The 20,823-nt window shown below is 32.7% G+C and overlaps 2 pseudogenes; both read right to left on the bottom strand.

Annotated features, from left to right (window-relative positions):
* Positions 1-9,274: 9,274 nt before the first annotated feature.
* Positions 9,275-20,199, bottom strand: LOC120168888 (annotated as a pseudogene).
* On the bottom strand, positions 17,970-18,683 carry LOC120168892 (annotated as a pseudogene).
* Positions 20,200-20,823: the final 624 nt, after the last annotated feature.

The raw sequence follows: 20,823 nt of genomic DNA, 5'->3' as shown, positions 1-20,823 counted from the left end.
AACAAGGCTAGACTTGTTGCTCAAGGGTATACTCAAGAAGAGGGCATAAACTATGATGAAACATACGCTCCCGTAGCTAGGATGGAAGTAATTAGAATGTTATTAGAATTTGCATGTTTTCATGAATTTAAATTATATCAAATGGATGTTAAAAGTGCATTTTTAAATGGTTTTATAAAAGAACAAGTGTATGTGGAACAACCTCCAGGTTTTGAAAATTCAAAATTTTCTGATCATGTTCTTAAATTGGCAAAAGTGCTTTATGGCTTAAAACAAGCTCCTAGAGCTTGGTATGAAAGACTGTCAAACTTTTTAATTGAAAAAGGTTTTTCAAAAGGGAATGTTGATACTACATTGTTTTTAAAGCATAAAGGTAAAGATTTATTAGTAGTTCAAATTTATGTTGATGATATAATATTTGGTTCTACTAATGATGTTCTTTGCCAAGAATTTTCTAAGCTAATGCAAAGTGAGTTTGAGATGAGCATGATGGGGGAGCTCTCATTTTTCTTGGGACTCCAAATCAAGAAAAGAAAAGATGGCATCTTCATCAATCAAGCTAAGTACGTCAAAGATATGCTCAAGAAGTTTGGACTGGAAAATGGCAAACCACATGACACTCCAATGAGCTCTTCAACAAATCTTGACTTAGATGAAGGAGGTAAATGTGTAGATGTTAAATTATATAGTTCAATATTTGGATCTTTACTTTATCTAACTGCAAGTAGATCGAACATTATGTTTAGTGTTTGCTTATGTGCTAGATTTCAATCATGTCCTAAGGAATCACATTTACTAGCTGTCAAGAGAATCTTTAGATACCTTAAGGCCACTCCTAGTTTAGGAATTTGGTATCCTAGAGACTCTAGCTTTAGCTTCAATGCCTTTTCTGATGCGGATTATGGAGGATGCAAATTAGATAGGAAAAGCACCTCCGGTATTTGCCAATTCCTTGGAAATATGCTGATTTCTTAGCTTTCAAAGAAACAAAATTGTGTTGCATTATCTACCACTGAAGCGGAATACATTTCAGCCTGAAGTGTGACAACACTAGTTCTATTTGTCTCACTAAAAATCCCATCCAACACTCTAGAACTAAGCATATTGAAATTAGACATCACTTCATTAGAGACCATGTCGCTAAGGAAGATGTAGTTCTAGAATTTGTTGATATTTTGCACCAATTAGCGGATATCTTTACAAAACCTTTAGAAAAGGAAAGATTTTGGATACTTAGGAGAGAATTAGGTTTAACCAACCTATCTTCACTTAGTGTTTAAAATAATTTTTAGCACTTTTAAGAATAAATGAAAAATGCTTATAATGATAATTTTTTATTGCATTCATTGCTATTAGTTAGGGGGAGTTTATGTTGCTTGATGAAAATTAATTTTATGTTCAAATGTTGTTTAAAGATTAATTTGATTGATTGAACATGATTAATTTTCAATATATGAGTTGCCAATACCACTAGAGTTAATTAATTTAGCATTTTAAGTGTTTAAAACGGATTTTTGACATTTTTGTGCTTCATGCATCGATACACTTAGCAGTGCATCGATGTATCCCTTTGAATGTGCATCGATTCATCATGTTGATGCACCGATGTACGCCTTGAATGTGCATCGATGCATAGGGTCATGCATCGATGCATCCGTCGGGTTTTGGTTAAAAACCCTGATTCTCTTCTTTATCTCATAACCCACAAAAACACTCCTTGCCGCCTCTTTCACTCTAAATTCTCCTCTTGCTTAAAATCAACGAAATTTTGTCAGAATCTTCTAGTTTTTCAACTCCTAATCCTGCTTCAATCATTAATTCGAGCAAAACATCAATACATCCCTCTCAATCCGAAATTTCAAGGTAAACTTTTCTAAAAACTCTATTTTATCAATTTTTGATCTTAGGGCTAGTTTTGATTAGTTCTAGGATGAACATTATATCGGGCATTGGTTATATGATGATTCTAAACTAGATTTTACAACAAATTTCATCAAAAACACACAATTTTTCAAAATTTTCTTTGAAATTCGAAATTTAAAAAAAAAATTAGAAAATCATTGATGTTTTTGACTTCATTATATTGTTTTCATGAAAACTATACATATTATGATTTTACAAATATTATTTTCAAATAGTTTTTCAAAACCTTGCCCATTAGGATTCGGTTTAGAGAACCTTGAATTATTGCGGACTCAATTGAGTTTTGGGATTGATTATTGTGCATACATGTGTTTCAATTTGCAGGTTATATTCCCTTTTTCGATTCCTAAACAATTTCAAACCCTAAATGCCCTAGGACTTCATCGAGTCGTTCTCGTTCAAACCAACCTCCAAATCTCGTTCCTCCTCCTCCTAATAGTCTTATAGGACTTTGTTTCAACATCGTAGAGATGAATTGTACCATAGGTATATGGAGTCTTTTCAATCCTATTGAATTCGGGAAGAGCGTATTCCTTCTCTTCAAGCCATGATTGACATTGATTTTAAATACCTCCCAATTCTAAAAACTTGGAAGTTTGATAAATTGTTTCGTCTCAAACCTGTCGTTTTTCATCAGTTAGTCCGCATTTTCTATTCTAATATGGTGTGCATTCAAAATGATACTCAATGTGGGACTATTGCTATTAGATCCTATGTCTTAGGCCAATATATTAATATTAACCCCACGACTATAGCCTCACGTTTTGGGTTAGATAATGATGGGTTATATAATGAATATGAAAATATGGATTATCCCTATATTCCAAACGCTAGTGTTAGTACCCTTCATTCTCATCACGATTGTTTTCTTCATTTGATAATCTCGTGGTGGTTTCGACTATCTGCTGGTAGGTACTCCACTCTTCGTGCTAGGGATTTATGGTGGATGTATTGTATTAAGAACAAAATCAAAGTGAATCTACCCCACATTATTTTTAGCCAACTAGTAGATATCATAAACATTATTCCTTCAAAACATGTAGAAACATTAGTTTATGGATGTCTTCTTAGTAACCTCTTTATCAAACTTGGTCTAGACGTCTCTCTCGATAATCTTATTCCTCTCCAAAATCCAATCAATCTAACCTCGTTGAAGAAAGCGATTGGAAACAAGACGAGGTAACCGGTCAATGGGTTTTTAGACCCGGTAAGCAAACTCCGGGAGCTAGTTCCTCATGAGCTGCTCCTAGCTCCTCTCTTGCTCCTCCTCCGGCAACGGCTGATGATGATGATCCTGAATTTTAACAGCTTATGCAAGACATCGATGATCACGTACCCGATGACGAGCCTGCACCAGAACCAGCTCCACAAGAGGATCAAATGCCTCCATATTTTCGATCGTTCTTGGAGACATTTGATCTACAGTATGCTTCCATCGAATCACACTTGACTGCTACTCATGAAGTAGTAAATCAACATTTGGACACTTTGGAAGCTCGACAGATGGAGTTTCAAAGGGAGATGCTTGCACGCATGGATGCTCTCTCGCTTGAGATGCAAGCTCGATTTCCTCCGCCACCTCATGATCCTTCTATGGACGAGTAGATCTTGTTTTGTTTTTGGATCTTCTTTGAACTTTTATTGTTCAAACATTTTTGATTACTTTTGGGTTTATTGTTTGGATTGTTTGAAATTGTTTGAGAGGTATGATTTGGATATTTATGGATTTTAGACTTAATATATATTGGTTTGGTTTGCGTTTTCTTTTTAGAGCTTAATGTTTATTAATTTTTCATCATATTAGTTGCATTATGACCAATTATCCATTACATGTTTATGAATATTGATTATGAAACTAATGGCTAATCTATCTTTTGATCTTTGATCTTAGCAGCTTTAGCTATATTCAATTAAAATGTTTAATCAATTGACTATGTTTTTCAAAGCCTTCTTTCACTTGGTTTTTTTAGTCTTTTTTATTTAACAAAAAGGGGGAGAAGTGTTAAGTGTGTGTAAAGTGTGTTAAAAGTTTTAAAGGGGAGAAGTGTTATAGTAAGGGGGAGTAAATTCAAAATTAATTTCAAAACTTATTTTCAAATAAAATCTTAAAATTACTCAAGTGTTTTGTTATATCAAAAAGGGGGATATTGTTGAAAACATTTTTGATGTTTCGATATAACAAATTAAGTTAAATAAATTTTAAGATTTTACAAATGATTTTCTAAGTATATTCAATTGAATTAATCGAATGTCAAATTATTACTCCAAGTTTTTCAAGATCAAATTCAAACCTTACTAAATGTGTAAAATTGTGTTTTATACTTAATATATTTTTGAAACAAATTTTCACAAAGTATTTTGAACCAAAATCAAGCCTTAAAATCAATTATTCAAAGGCATACACCGATGCATCAAACCATGCATCGATGCACTAATGAATTAATTGAACATCGAATGCATTTGATGCATCGATGCACATATCATGCATCGATGCATTCAGGGTTTTATGAAAACATCGAATGCATTTGATGCATCGATGCACAGACCATGCATCGATGCACTCAGGCTATTTCAAAACATCAAATGCATTTTATGAATCGATGCACTATTAATGCACCGATGCATTGAGAGTCCAACGGTCAAAATATTTAAATTTTACACTTGATGTACCGATGCACCTAGGGTATGCATCGATGCATGAGACGCTCCCAACCACTAATATTAATTGTTTTCACACTTAAATGGCTCTATTGACTCCACTAATCATCCCCAAAGTTCATAATCAATTGAAAGTATATTTAAATAAGCTTAGAAGCCATTGATCAACAACAAGAAACAACAAGCAACTAGAATCAAGAGAGAATCAAAGAGAAAGCATCAAACCTCAAGTTTGAGAATTTCAAGCCTATTTTTCATTCAATATTCATTTTGCTTTCAAGAAAACTTATTGTGCTCAATTGTATTATTCTTGAGTGTTCTTTCTTTGTTCTAGAATTGTGCAAACATCTTGCCTTGTGAGGATTTTCTTGTAAGTTTACAAAATTTGTATTGTTCTCTTTGGGAGAGAGTGTTCTCAAGAATTTGGGGTATAATTCTTGAGGGATTTTTAAGGTTACTCTTTGTCCTCAAAAGAAAGACAAATTAGTGAATTTGTGGAAAATCCTTAGTGTGGATAGCTAAGGTAGTTGACATAGACTTTGGTTGAGAAAGTCGAACCACTCTAAATCGCTGTGCAATTACTTTCAATTTTCTACAAAAGCTTCCACCAAAATTTTAATTGCCAATTCACCCCCTCTTAGCTGATTCCATCAATCGATTAACTCAACAAATATAATATTACATGTAAGAACATACACACATATACTCATCACTCATCAATTCCATCATTAGTCTTATTTCATTATCAATATTATTATTATTTATATCACTTTAATACATATCCTCTTATACCTAACATTTTAACCAACATTGGACTCATTTAATCATACAATCCACATATCATCATATAAATCATACCATACCATTCATAGCACAAAAGCATACAAGTCACATGTAATATGTTTGTTATTATCTCTTTATTAGCCCATGTACACATGTGAGAACTATAGATATGTGAGTCTATAGAGGTTGTGCACTAATGTTGTCACAACAGCTCGTATGGGGTCCAAGTGGGGGCTATGAAATTTGTCCCGAATGACCACTATGTCCCGAAGGACCACATATCATATTTGTCCCGAAGGACCACTCCTTAAGAACCATATACATAATACAATAGACCTAATAAGTGTACCGAAGTACCACATACATGTTCCACAGAATTACATATATGTCCCGAAGGACCACATAGAATTGTCCCGAAGGACCGCGTAGACCCTCGACTCTTGGCATGCCAACTATACCTCTAGCTCTCATTTCATTGAACATGGGCATTATGATTTATATCATTTCACATATGCACATAAACACGTAGTTCACTTTCACATATCATATAGCTTCTTTTCACATATTTCATATATACACGTTGATCACTTACATGTAGAACATTTCATAAGTACTTTCTCTTTCATATATTTCATATCACATAGTTCACTTCCATATAAATCACATATCACATATACATGTAAATTATTAATTTATTATTCATGTCACTTCTCATATGATTTCATATTCATTTATCACATAGCTCATATTACTTTGCATGGATTACAAAAACATATATATTATCATGTTTATCATCAAGGTTCATTCACTTAATCTCTTATACGCGTATATCACATATTCGTATCATTTATTCAAATCATGTCACACACATACCATAACATATAACTCAAACACTCATAGAAAATACATACTCAGGTTCATGAATTCATGCATAACGCTATAGGAAATAGACTTATCGCAAGTCTTATTTCCATTAAACATCATATGTTATCTAATATGCACTCACCTGGCCTCACTAGTCAATACCGCTTTTATGATTTCCTTTTCTTTCGATCGAATCTTAGCTTGATAATCGTTCCGGAACTTGTTCATGTTCGATATCTTTGGCTCTTCGCGTGAAGGAAGAAGAAAGAATAAGAAGAGAACTCTGGAGAAATCTCTCCCTTTCCACGTGGTTCCCTTTTCTTATAAAGGAAAAATAAAAATATTGCTTGTCAATTGACAATTTTACCCTTTAATTCATTCCATAATTACTAAATAACCTTCATCATATATTTCCAATAAATCATTGAACTATCCAGTTATCCTACTTTAATCACCAATTTCTAAAAATTTTCAATCTAGTCACTAACTCGATATTAAGGATGTTATATATCTATTTTTTTCTCTTCTCATAGAAGCATCTAAACAACAATTCCTATTTATACACACACAAAAATTAAAAAAAAAAAGCCAATATGCCTATTGAAATTTGTGCTTATTGTTGTAACAAACTTTTTTTTGTCTTCCTATGAATTTATTTTAGGGTAAACTATACCAATGGTACTATTGTTTCAGTAAGATTTTGATTCCCTCACTGAAATTTATAAAGTACTTATCATTAGTGTTATTGATTTGTATCAAAATAGTCACTAACTTTATTCTTTTGTAAAGAAAATGATCACTCCACCGTCATCCCGATAAATTCATGACGTGGCAATGTTAATAAAAAAATTAATGTTTAGTTTTGCCCCTAAACTACTGCTAAAACATCAAATAGGTCCTTAAAAATGATTTTATATCTAATTTATCTCCAAAAGCTTTCTAATTTTTTTAACATCTCACCACCTCCACTATATTCGAACCACCTCAACGTTTACAAATAAATTCGACTGTAGATCGAACACTTGTTTTAAATGCTCTCTTTTCATTTGCTTATTGTTGTAGCAACTTTTTTTTGTCATTTTCTTATCGTTGTAGCTAATTTTTTTAATGCAAATAGAAACGATTAGTTTTATTTAAAAATACATATTCAAAATTATAATAAAAAGTTACAACCATGAACGTAAACTAGACATATAATTATGGCACATTCTTATAATCTTTGACATAAAAAACTAGACACTAAAATCATACAACAACCATACAAAGAAAAGAATAAAAACTCATCCGAACACTCGAACAAAAAATAGATACGAATATAACTTATTGCGTCAGTAAAAGAACAACAATAGGGGATCAAACTGTTGAAATACCATCAAAAATTGCGAATCAGAGTTGAACGTCATGAGAAAACTATCTCTGAATGCAAATTGTATATTCATCCAATCTAAGGATCCAAAGCAGGGAAGATCAGTAGAATAACAAATAAATGACATCTTGATCAGTCGAGACTGCATCAAATCCAACTTCAAAAAAATAAAATGAAAAGAACAACCAAAAAATCGATAAACAAGACCGAAAATGTGACAAAAGACAAAAGGAAAGTATGTCATAAAGACAGAATTACTGAAGAAACAAAAGAAGAATAAAGATGTGATATAAAAAATAAAGAATACCAATAATCAACGACCAACATCAATATCAGTGTTGTCGCCTGCCAAACTAGTGTATCTAACTTTTTTTTGTCTTTATGTAAACTTGTTTTATGTATAAATTTAGCTTTTCAACATGGTTATATTTTATAATAATTTGAAAATTATTACTTGACTAGAATTTATATAAAACAATAGGAGAAAATTTTATCAATATTGGAATCCAATATTTGTTTCTTTGCATTTTATTAAGCTTAATATGAAAAAATAATTAAAATTATATTTTTTTTATTTAAGTATTTAAACTTTTTTAAATCAATTTAAATGTCTAGTGTTATTATTTAGGTGTCTCATTCCTCCCGGTCGTTAAAAATTTCATTACTAATATTTTTCGCATTTTTAATATTTTTAAATTTGTATTTAAAATAAAATAAAAACTTAAAATTATACTTTTTAATAAATAAAAAAAAAAACTCAAAACTTTGAAAACTCTAATACTTTGAAAACTCTAATTCCAAATCCTTTTGCCAACATCAACCGTCATTCTTTGCCACCGTTTCCGTCGACAAACAACCATTAAACCAAATCTCCAATTTTGTTGTCATTGCTGCAGAATGAACATCCATTTATGGGAATCATAAATTTTAAATGATAAAAAAATCAAATTTGATGTATTGCCAGTATACGAGTCTAATATAGTGTGAGTGAATCACAACATGCTACATTATTAATGAATAATATCATTTTTTTTAGATCTTCTCAATAAACATCCTTAAGTATAAATCAAATGACTTCAATGGTTAAAGGAATAACTGTAATTCGTAGAGGTCTCAAATTCGAACACCAACGATTGTAGGGTATTTAAACATTCATTGTCAAATTATAGGAGAAAGAGATTCAAAGGAAACAAGACAAAACCATCTCTATAAGCACACAAAGAAGCTCGTGTAAATAACTAAAGATAGGCGTAAGTCTATTGCAGAAAAAAGAGAACAATTTCCAGAAATATACCACAAAGGAAACAAGACCAAACCATTGACACTGTTTCATTGGATCTAAAGTTCAGACAATAGCACATGATCATAAAAATAATGATAACAATAGTTCATGCATTCGACTTCAAATTACATTCAACTATTGGGGATGTTGAGCTCTCTGAAACAATTTCAAGTAGGAAAAGCACTCCGTGTCACATATATATGCACCTGCAAATCATGATATGCAGGTCAATAGAACTGCAGATAAGAGTTAACAACTAATAAAATCCGTACGAGGTAGTTCCACGTATCCACTGAAACAACAAAAAGCAAACAGAAACCTAAACAATTCAACATCTTGGACATGCATATACAATCCAAAATAATAACAACGTTAATTGAGAACATCACTAGACAATATGGTTAACATGAAGTGCATAGGAAGAGACCAACTCCCATTAAATCTTACCTCTTTTGTTGTAGTTCCCCATCCATCTTAGTGTTCCATATCAATTTGATGCACCTCCGGCTGGCCAACGTATTATCCGTTTCTCGTGCTCTTGTCTTCCATTTATTGGAACCAAGCTCTCAACATAAGCAATCATCTGCATTGTTTCTCGATAAGCATGGATACCGAGATTTTTAAGCTCTCGTGTGGAGGGGTCAAACGACACCAGTTCATGATCAGAGCTCTCAAGAAATAATTCGTCATTTTTCCAAAACCCCAAAGGCCTATGAACTCCAGGAACAAATTCAACACTGAATTGTTTAGTCCATGATCCATTCATAACCCATAAATCAAAAGACTTATCAGTTCCTTCCCTCGGGTAAAAAGTAGCACCAAGCAGTCCATTGAAGTTCAAAATTTGGAGATAATATTGTGCTAGAGTCCCACCAAATTTAGGCAATGGTAAAGTTGAAAACTTTTCATTATCCGTATCAAATGAAATAATAAGGTGATAAGAATCCCCAACTGCCTGCCAATAATAAAACCCATTTATATAATTATTAAACAAAGGAGAACCGTAAGCATGTACCCCAGGAACCGAAATTTCCTTCTATGAATCACTTTTAAGGGAATATAACTCAACTTGGTGGATCCAATCTGCCATCAACCCTTCATCTAGATTCTCTTCAAAGTAATTAGTAACAAATCTAACAACTTTGTAGTCATCAGTTTGAGAATCATACCCAAAACCAAGGCAGGCAAAATTAGTGGAATCTACTGCAGGAGGGTGCTGGACTATGGATTGAGGAAGGATTTTGAACTCTGGTAGATGGGTTCCAAAGGGCAGCCTTACCAGCATCATGTAAACACAAGATCCCATTACAAGCACCATCAACTATAGGTGCATACCAACAATTTTGGAAACAGGGTAAGTGAATATTGTGTTCCACTCTAAAGTTTTGGCCTTTCTCGCTCGAAAGTTGAGAGAAATAATGGATGTCATCATGGGTGTTACCGTGATAGCGTTTGAGGAGGAGATTGAGGTTGTTGTTTTTGAGGTTGTTCTATTGATGTTTGGCGATGAAATGAGGGGTTTGAAAGGATGAAGCCCAAGTCTTTCAAATGCACCTGAAATGTGTCAAAGATTTAACGGGAAGCTTCGACAGGATCTCCAACACCAACATCTCTGGTAACTGGGTTCTAGTTTTGCTCAACCCTTGCATCTTCTTCCTTCCCTTTTTTTTACCTTCTTTGTTTCCTCTATTTTTTTTTTTTTGTTCAAAGATTTTATCTTGGGGAAGATAAATCAGGACTTAAATGAAAGAAAACAAGGAAGACGACAAATCACACGTTTTTGTTTATTTGTTTAACAAGAAAAGGACAAAGGGAGCTTGTTAAAGATGTGGAAGGACAAATCACAATGTTCTTGAAAAAAGAAAAACTAATTTAATCTTAGGATGTGTTTGTTTGCCTGTATTTTATTTTTCTGAAAATATTTTACATACTTTCACGTGTTTGGCTTAAGGAAAATGTGTAGTCAATGTAATTTGCTTTGCAAGTCAACGTAAAATTAAGTCATTTTCCCGTAAAATGACTTGCGCCTTTTTTATCGGTAAGTTGTTTTACACAACTCTCTTCTCTATTGCCTCCACACAAATTACAAGTTCAATTCAACAAATTCTCAATTCTTTCTCCCACCCATCGACAACACTATCCTTTTTTCTGATGAATGTCACCGACGAAAGCACAAGTAAAACTTCATCCTTCTTTTCCATCTTTCTCTTAAACCAAATTTCTTTCATTCATTTATTTTGCTATTTTCTTAGAGCATATAAAGGGAAGATTTTTAAATGATTATTTTCCATTCTATTGTGAAAATGCTTATGCCATTTTCAATGTTGCCTCTGTTTCTAATACGATATTATCTTTCTCCAAATATTTCATTCACCGTAATCTATTTTTGTCGATTCCACATTTCTAACAATTTAGGTGATCCTTTATTTGCTTTTTAGTTTCTTAAAATTTATATTTTTAATTGATTTAGATCTATGGTGAAATGGGTATTGTGCAGGTAGTGTTAATATTCTCTTGTTTTGCCTTCCATGTTCTTCGTTTTTAGTTTCAGTGGTATCCAGTCTTTCTTGTTTGCCCATGCTCTTTCCTCATTCTCTATAAGCGTTTGATTTTGCTTTTGATTGTTTTCGTTTCGGTTACTTATTTCTTTATACTTTTTTTTGTTTGGGATAGTCAAACTTCCATTAGAGAACACGAGGTAATTATACTTTTATTTATTTCTTTCTTCCTTTTTCAATTGTTGTGTGTGTTTCTTTCTTCCTTCCTTTTCGAAAAATCACAGTCTAGTTATTATTTTGTTAAATTGATATGAAATTGAAGGAATTAGAATTTTTTTTAAGAGAGGAATTAGATTTGTTAGATCATGAATTTGGGACAAATATAGGAATTGATCTATGTGAGCATATTGATGTAATTCTAATATATTAACGAATGAATTTTTATTTGAAACTAGAGCTCGTTAATCTGAGAGAGTTTCTCTTCTATTTTTTTCCTTGATAATGATGTTGACTTTTGGAAAAATGAATAGCAGTTTGATTAACTATTATATTATTTTTAAAGATGAGAAGAAAATATTTGTTATGAATTCACAAAAATGATAGGTGAATGTTGTTTTTATATTCCTTACTTGAAGTGGCTACACACTGACTATGGGAGCTATGTTCTTTTTCAATGCCTTTGATAACACACAAGTCGAAGTGTACAATTTAACAGCTAAAGTGCGCTGATTACAAGATATGGTAAAAGCTCCATTTGTATGCTCAAGTTAAGCATTCTTTCCTCTGTATTTGAATATTTCAACTTAGTTTACTGAATGACAGGTGAATATTTGATGACAGAAACAAGTGATTGGTTCGAGAGGTTCCTCTAGTAGTTGTATGTGTTAGTTGTATATAAGTTAGTTGTGGTCAGTTGTAATTTGCATGTTCCATTAAGGTTAGATCTCTTTTACATTTAGAATCGGATCACTTAAAGTTGCTCAATGTTTACCAGCAATGGAAAACTAATCAATATCGAGGAGGCTGGTGTAACGACCACTTCTTTTACATGTCGTATTAATTATAGACTTTAACAATCTGTTGGTTTGATGTGTTGTAACACTAATTATGAATTAGACAATATCTTTGTATTGTTATGGTTGGATAATATCGTTGTCTTAATGTGATGTATTTGTCATAACCATTTTTCTTAAAAACAATTAAATGTTATTTTAAAAAAAACGATTATGACTTTAATTTGGAAAATTTAGTGATTTTGGATTAATTTGGAATTAAATTGAAAGGAGTCGCCATCGACCTTTGGGTTAGGTAGGTCAAATACCTAAAAAACGTCTTTTAAAACAATTTAAAAAAATATTTTTTAAGACGAAAACTGGTCTGCGTTTACCAAAGATTCGTTTTAAAAGGATACGGGAGTCGGTTACATGTGGGGAAGGATAAACACCCCCACAATGCCCAAAAACTGGTACTGAATCGCTTACACGTTATTGTAAATGGTGAAAATTACAAATCGAATATAAAATTAAAATATAATTCATATCGAAATTAGCAATCCTCCATTGAGAAAGCTAACTCGACTATTTCTTATCAATAAAAGAAGAGAAAATAACCTCAGTAACCAAAAATACCTTATAATATACGATTTTAACCAACTTTTTTTGGATTTGCCAAAATGACCAACTAAATCGCAATACGATCGATAATTCGCAACGCGATCTCCGGTATCACAAATCAGTTTCCAGATTCGCAACGCGAACTTCGACTATCGCAATGCGAACTTGGACTATCGCAACGCGAACTTGGACTATCGCATTGCAAATTTCGACTATCGCATTGCGAATTTCGACTATCGCATTGCGATAGTCCAAGTTCGCATTGCGATTTATTCCAAATTCGTTGCGATAGTCGAAGTTCGCGTTGCGATTTTGGACTATCACAACGAATTTGGAATAAATCGCAACGCGAACTTCGACTATCGCAACGAACTTGGAATAAATCGCAATGCGATAGTCGAAGTTCGCGTTGCGAATCTGGAAACTGATTTGCGATACCGGAGATCGCGTTGCGAATTATCGATCGCGTTGCGAATTATATTTCGCATTGCGATTTAGTTGGTCATTTTGGCAAATCCAAAAAAAGTTGGTTAAAATCGTATATTATAAGGCATTTTTTGTCACTGGGGTTATTTTCTCATAAAAGAATGTTCCCTCGTTAATAAATATATGAATCGAATATAAATAAAAATCAACAATTTGCATTCGCTTACAATGAAATAAATTTGAATTAAAACAATACACATTGTATCACTAAAATAAATAAATTAACTAGTAGAATAAAATTGATTTATTTCAAGTTCGTATTTGTTCGAATGTCGTACCGGATTACACCACTTCGATCAAATGGTGTTTTTCATTCCCATTCTACAAATGACGTTCTTGAAAAAACATTCGAGTGAAAAATTAATATCAAATAGAAGAAAAGATACTGGATAATAAATATTTAAAATAAAATTAATAAATAGCTAAATAGAGGAATAATAATGAAATAAAACAACACAAATAAAAATACATAAATAAAGCGAGCATATGTACACACTCTACATATAAATATAAAGTATACAAGTACGCTTAATTTATTATAAAGTAACACGTAAGACATAAATACAAAAATATATAAAGTAACATATAGAAAGCTTCATCGTGTACATGTATACGGCAAATATAGCATTAATATACTGAGGTATGAAACAAATCTAATATATATAATTGCGTTAATTACTACCAATATGAAAAACAAATGTTAAAGGTAGTAAATGTTAAATGTTAAATAAAAGGAAATATATATAAAAACGTAACATGCTCCAATCAAAAAGGCAAAAAATAAAAGGATATAGTTGACTAAACCGATTAATAATAATAAAATTAAAAGGCATTGAAAATACAAACAAACCGAAATAAAAGGGATAAACAGACAATAAATGGACATACATTTGGACCAAATTAAAATAAAAGAAAAACAAAAGGTAAAAAATAAAAAAAAAATCAGAGTTATCGAAGGGACTAAATTGATATCATTAAAAATTAGAAGCACTACAAGAAATATTAGCCCAGAGATTAAAATGAAACTTACATAAATTATAGGTCAGATTCGAATATCAGCAAAAATACACAATACACAAAATAGGTGACTAAAATGAAATATAAAATAAACAAACAAACTGAAAATGAAAGTTTAAAATTTCATTACGTGACTAAAATAAAAGTATTACAAATAAAGGACCCTCCATACGCAATAAAACCAAACGCTAAAATACCATCCTAATCCCTCATAAAACGGCGTCGTTTCGGTTAATATATATATATATATATATATATATATATATATATATATATATATATATATATATACGAAACAAAGGCCAAAACAAGGCCATCTTCCCCATTTCATTCATTCCAGCAAAACAGAGAGGGAGAGAGTTGAGAACTCTCTCAACCCCTCGTCGGAGAAGAAATCAAACCGCCACCGCCGGTGGCACTCACAACAGCCGGCGGTGATCGGAGAGTAAAAAAAATCACATAGTGCTCCTCTCCTCTTCCTCTACCCGAAACCCATCATATTTTAGCCTAAATACAACCCCTAAGCTCTAGATCTAAAGAGACTTTACCTTTGTAACACCCCAGAAACCGGCGACCTTTTGGACTCTTCGGTGAATCCAATGATGGTAAGCCCCTTTCTCTCTTCTTTTTCTTTCTTTTATGTGTTCTCTCTTGGTGTTTTGTTCGAATCAGATTGAGGTTCCCTCTATTTTTTTATTTCGATATCTCTCTGTTTCTCTAGTTATCTCTATTTTACTAAACCCGAATGGTTCCCCTTTTTTGATCTGGTTGCTTTTTCTTTTATCTTGCTTTGCATGTTGATTTGTTGATGGATGTGAGGCCTCAAAAATAGGATAATAATATCCTATATTTCTAGGATAATCATTCTCTGACTTGATGTTTATTCTTGTCACTGTTGGATGTATGTTGTTACTGTTTTGGAAGCTGTCGGGGTGAAGCTCGGCTGGAATTTGAAGAGTCACACGGCGACATCTAGGAGCTGGAAAGCCAAGCGGCGCGGCTGGCTGTTAGCTTTGGTTTAGGGTTTGATAACCCTAATTGAATCGGGTCACTGAGTTGGGTCATTGGGCTTCAATCGGGTCGAGTCATATTGAGTTGATATTGGGTCGGGTTAGCCAATTGGGTTCTGGCTTGAACTTGTAATCTGGGTTAAATCCATTTGGGCATTGTACTGTGGGTTAAGGGCTTGTAAACAAAAATGTAAATTATAAATTATAATAATAATAGATAAACATATAATAATAATTATTAATAAAATATAAAATAAAATACCCGGACAAAAACGAGTGTCTACAGTATTTTAATTATACACTTTTAAAATATTATTATTATTCCAATGTGATGAACTATTGTTGTTTTAATATGATGTAATTTTAATTATTTACTTTGATAATATATTTTTAATACATTATCAAGATTATATCAATTAAACTTACATATAATATTAATTATAAGTTAAAATTTAATTTTAAAAATGCTAATAAATATGTATAATGAATACTTCAAACCTAAAATTGTGTATTTATAACGCAATCAATATAAATTATTAATGTTATCTACAAATTTAATTTGGTGTACTTACAGAAATAAAATATTTAATTACAAAATTTTATAAAATACAATTTTATAAAAATAACTTTAAAAAATTATAAGGTAAATAACAAGAAAAATATAAATATGCATACATTTTTAAAAAAGAAAAAAAAAACAAATTCGGTAAATTGTTTTCAGAAAAACTAACCAAACAGTGTAAACCATTTTACAATGCATCAACCAAACAATGTAAAATGTTTTCTGGAAAATATTTTCCAGAAATGTAATTCATATTTCAAGAATTCATTTTTCGAAAATTGTTTTCAGTGAAACAACGGACCCTCAGATTTACATTATTAAAAATTAATAATTATTGGCTTAATAACTATCAATTATATATAGAAATGTATTGACTTGATTGAAAACAGGCTGAATGAAATTATACTATTAAATTAAATGTTAAATTTGTTAAAAAATAATATGAAAGTATATATCATATTAGTAAATAGTTTTTTAAAACAAAATTTAAGGACATTTTGGGATTTTATAATTTTATTGAAGGTTTATAAATTTAATATGTATTATGTGCATCATGGTCTAAGAGTGTCATGTTTTTTGTTTTTTTTTTTGTAACATACAAATAGATTGGAGTAATTTGTACTAAGATTGAAACATTTAGTGTTAAATAAAAAATAAGTACCAAAGTGATAATAAATATAACTTTAAGGATCAAAATATCATTTACCTTTTCTATAAAAAATATGCATTTTTACTACTAAATTATGTTCAAATAATATTTTTACTACTAAGCTTTCAAAAATTATAAAATAGTCATTAAACTTTCGATTCAATTATAAAATGATCACTGCATCGTTGTTAATTGCTGTCAAAGGTATGACATTAGATGTTAAATTAATGAGAAACATCTCATTTGGCCTCTCAATTGTAACTAAATTTTTATCTTGATATCCTTTTCAATATTTATAAGAAATAATTCGAACAAATTTAAAAAAAATCAGAAATTTTTACTATACCTGCATAGATGCTTAGCATAGTAAAGAGTATGACCATTTGCATTGTTCCAGTTCTTATCTGCATCTGCAGGATCATAAGATTCTATTTTATGCATATTCAAAATGCACGAAAACACGGTTATCGAATCGAATAAAAATAAATCTAACAGAAAAATTAATTTTATATTATTGTAAATGCATTACTAACTCTGTATAAGAACACACAAAGGCACAAGGAATTATTATATATAACTCTAGTGCAGAAGAAGAAACAATCTCTAGAAACATTCCACAAAGGAAACAAATTGAAATCACTTCAAGAATGTTGAGAAAACAAGCAAGCTCTTAGATTCAGTACACACACTTTTATTCAACCAATAAAAGATGATTACAAGCCTTACAATCCCTGCACCTTATATACCAGCTTTACTAAGCTTAAACTGCTTAACAGAATTTCATAACAACAATCTGTTATGCTAACCAACTAGCTTCTAGACTCTTATTAATTCTAGAACCATCCCAACCATATCATGCATGAGCATGCATGGAAGCACGCGCAGGACTGCTGCATACATATGCAGTGCAATAACTCTCAACATTCCCCCTGCTTCTTCTTCTCTTCTTTTCTTCTGACCTTGAACACACTATTACAGCAAGCTCTAAAAACTAATTACAACTAATTTCTAACATTCAACATTTTTGATGAAAAAAATGAACCATTGAATTGAAAGTGCTTATGCTTCCTTCCATTCACTTGAATCGAAAGTGTCGATGCTTCTTTTTGTTCTTCTTGAATCGAAAATGTCGATGCTTCCTTCCGTTCACTTGAATCGAAAGTGTCGATGCTTCCTTTCGTTCTTCTTATTCACCTTCATTTATTTCATCTTCATCCTCTTATACAAGGATCCTTGACAGACTTTTTTTTTTCCGGGACGAGCAGAGTGCATGGAAATGGAATTGGGAGGCAGGGTCAGGGACAAGTGCGGATATCATCTTGTACAGCAGGAGAAGACCTCCTTGGATGGGTTCACCCCGTCCTTGAGTGTGACTCGATTCGCGGACAACTCGCCTTTATACGAATCAGAGTTGAGGGCTTTTCAGCTTACATTGGTGTAGATTTCCCTGATGACGATCTCGAAAGTAGTATGAACGTTGGTAGATTCGAGGGCCGATGTCTCCATGAAGAACAAGCCTTCTTCTTCAGCAAGGCTCTTGCCTTCCTCCACGCTTACTTCTCTAATGTTCTCCAAATCACATTTGTTCCCTACCAGCATTCTTATCACAGTAGTATCACAATGCGTGGTAAATTCATCAAGCCAGCGTTTAATGCTGTCGAAGCTACTACGCCTACTGATATCATAAACAATAAGAGCACCAACAACGCCTCTTTAGTAAGTGGAAGTAACAGCTATGAACCTTTCTTGACCAGCAGTGTCCAAGATCTGTGCATTAATTTCCTTGCCATTAATTTCCACGCATTGGGTCTGGAACTCTACTCCAATGGTAGCCTTTGAGTTGTTATCGAACTCATTCCTTGCGAAACGCGACAAGAGGTTTGATTTTCCCACGGCCGAGTCACCGATCAGCACGATCTTGAACAAGTACTCCTCGCCTCCTCCCTCTTCTTCATGCCCACCCATGTCTCTGCTATGTGTAAGAAAGGTGCCATCAATGGCAAGGTGAGCATGAACCGGTTTAGTCTCTGTACGCCGATGGCCTTTCATTTTAAACGTCTCTGGAAATGGAAGCCGGCGGCAACAGAGGAGGAGGAGGACGAACTCAACGCAGCGGACGAACAACAAGGTTAGGACCGTTTGGCGATTGATACCATGTTGAGAAAACAAGCAAGCTCTTAGATTCAGTACACATACTTTTATTCAACCAATAAAAGATGATTACAAGCCTTACAATCCCTGCACCTTATATACCAGCTTTACTAAGCTTAAACTGCTTAACAGAATTTCATAACAGCAATCTGTTATGCTAACCAACTAGCTTCTAGACTCTTATTAATTCTAGAACCATCTCAACCATATCATGCATGAGCATGCATGGAAGCACGCCCGGGACTGCTGCATACATATGCAGTGCAGTAACTCTCAACAAAGAATAATGTATATCTAACCTAATTACCTCTGTTAATACCCTCGATAACGATTTGGTTCGGTTAAGAGTAGCATAATACAACTACAATCCAAACTATCAGCAACCATAGTTGAAGTGAGAAACCAACTTGCATTTATATAACACAATGCCAACATGTAAGCAGTTGGTTGAAGAAAGAGGCAGGAAAAACATAGACAAACAGCGGTTGCCGGTAGTTTGAGTTTCATTTTTACAAGACAAGACATGACCATAATAACAACGATAATAATAATAGCTCCCATATTCAACTTCAAATTACATTCAAACTACTGGAGACATTGAGATCTCTAAAGCACAATTCAAGTAACAAAAGCACTCCATGCACAACATGTATATGCACACCTACACATCATGATGTGCATGTTGTTAGATCATGAAACAAGAGTTAAAACTAATCGATTCCACAGGAAGAAACCTCACAAATTCATTAAAACAATAAAAAACAAACAGGATTCAACCACGTTTCTCTGTATTTACAAATCAATAGAAGACATATATGGAGAACCAACAATAATAGCATTATTGAAAAACCTCATAAGACAATATAGTCGGCATAAATTGCACATAAAGAGAGAAAATCCCATTGAATCTTACCCCTTTTTGTTGTAGTTCCCCATCGATGTTCGTGTTCAGCATCAAGTTGATGCGTCTTCAGCTGGCCGACGTATTATATGTTCCTCATGCTCTTCTCTTCCATTGACTGAAACCAAGTTCTCAACATAAACAATAATGTAAATGGTCAAATTAGTATGGATTCCAATATGTTTAAGCTCTCGTTTCGAGGGGTCCAACAACACTAGTTCATGATCTGGGGTCTCAAGAAACAATTCACCATTTTTTTCAAAACCTCAATGGTCTCTTAACTCCAGAAACAGATTCAATACTGAATTGTTTAGTCCATGATCCATTCATAACCCATAAATCAAAAAACTTGTCGGTACCTAGCAACGGATAAACAATAACACCAAGCAGTCCCTTAAACTCCAAAACTTGACCAACAAAAAACCTACAAAATTCAGGCAATGGTAAAGTTGAAAATTTTTCATTAACCATGTCAAATGAAAGGAAAAGGTAATCAAAATTCCCACTTTCCTGCCAATAATAAAACCCATTTTTATAAATATTGAACTCAGGAGGACCATCATAAGGATAAACATCAGGAGCTAAAATTTCCTTCTATGAATCACTTTTAAGGGAATACAACTCAACCTGGTGATTCCAATCAGGAATTCTGCTTACATCTTCTTTATGTACAAAATAATTTGTAACATATCTCACAACTTTATAGTCATTAATTTGAGAATCAAACCTAAAACCAAGGCAATCAAAACTAGTGAAATCTGCTAAAGGAGGGCTAGACACCGAGGATTAAGGAAGAATTTTGAACTCCCTAGTTGATGGATTCCAAAGGGAAACCTTATCATCCCTTCGTAAACACACCAATCCATTACAAGGTCCAAAATCTGTAGGACCAGACCGACAATGCTCGAAAAAGGGTAAGTGAATGTTGTGTTTTACTGTAAAGTTTAGGCCTTTCTCGATGGAAAGTTGAGAGAAAGAATGGGTGACTTGGGTTTGGAACTGACAACGTTTGAGGAGGAGATTAAGGTTATTTTTTCTGAGGTTGTTTTGGTATGTTTCG

Source organism: Hibiscus syriacus, unplaced genomic scaffold (genome assembly GCF_006381635.1).
Source record: "Hibiscus syriacus cultivar Baekdansim isolate YM2019G1 unplaced genomic scaffold, ASM638163v2 tig00111741_pilon, whole genome shotgun sequence".
NCBI classification, from domain to species: Eukaryota; Viridiplantae; Streptophyta; class Magnoliopsida; order Malvales; family Malvaceae; genus Hibiscus; species Hibiscus syriacus.
The sequence above is the reverse complement of the archived record's forward strand: the minus strand, read 5'-3'. Positions and strand labels throughout refer to the sequence as shown.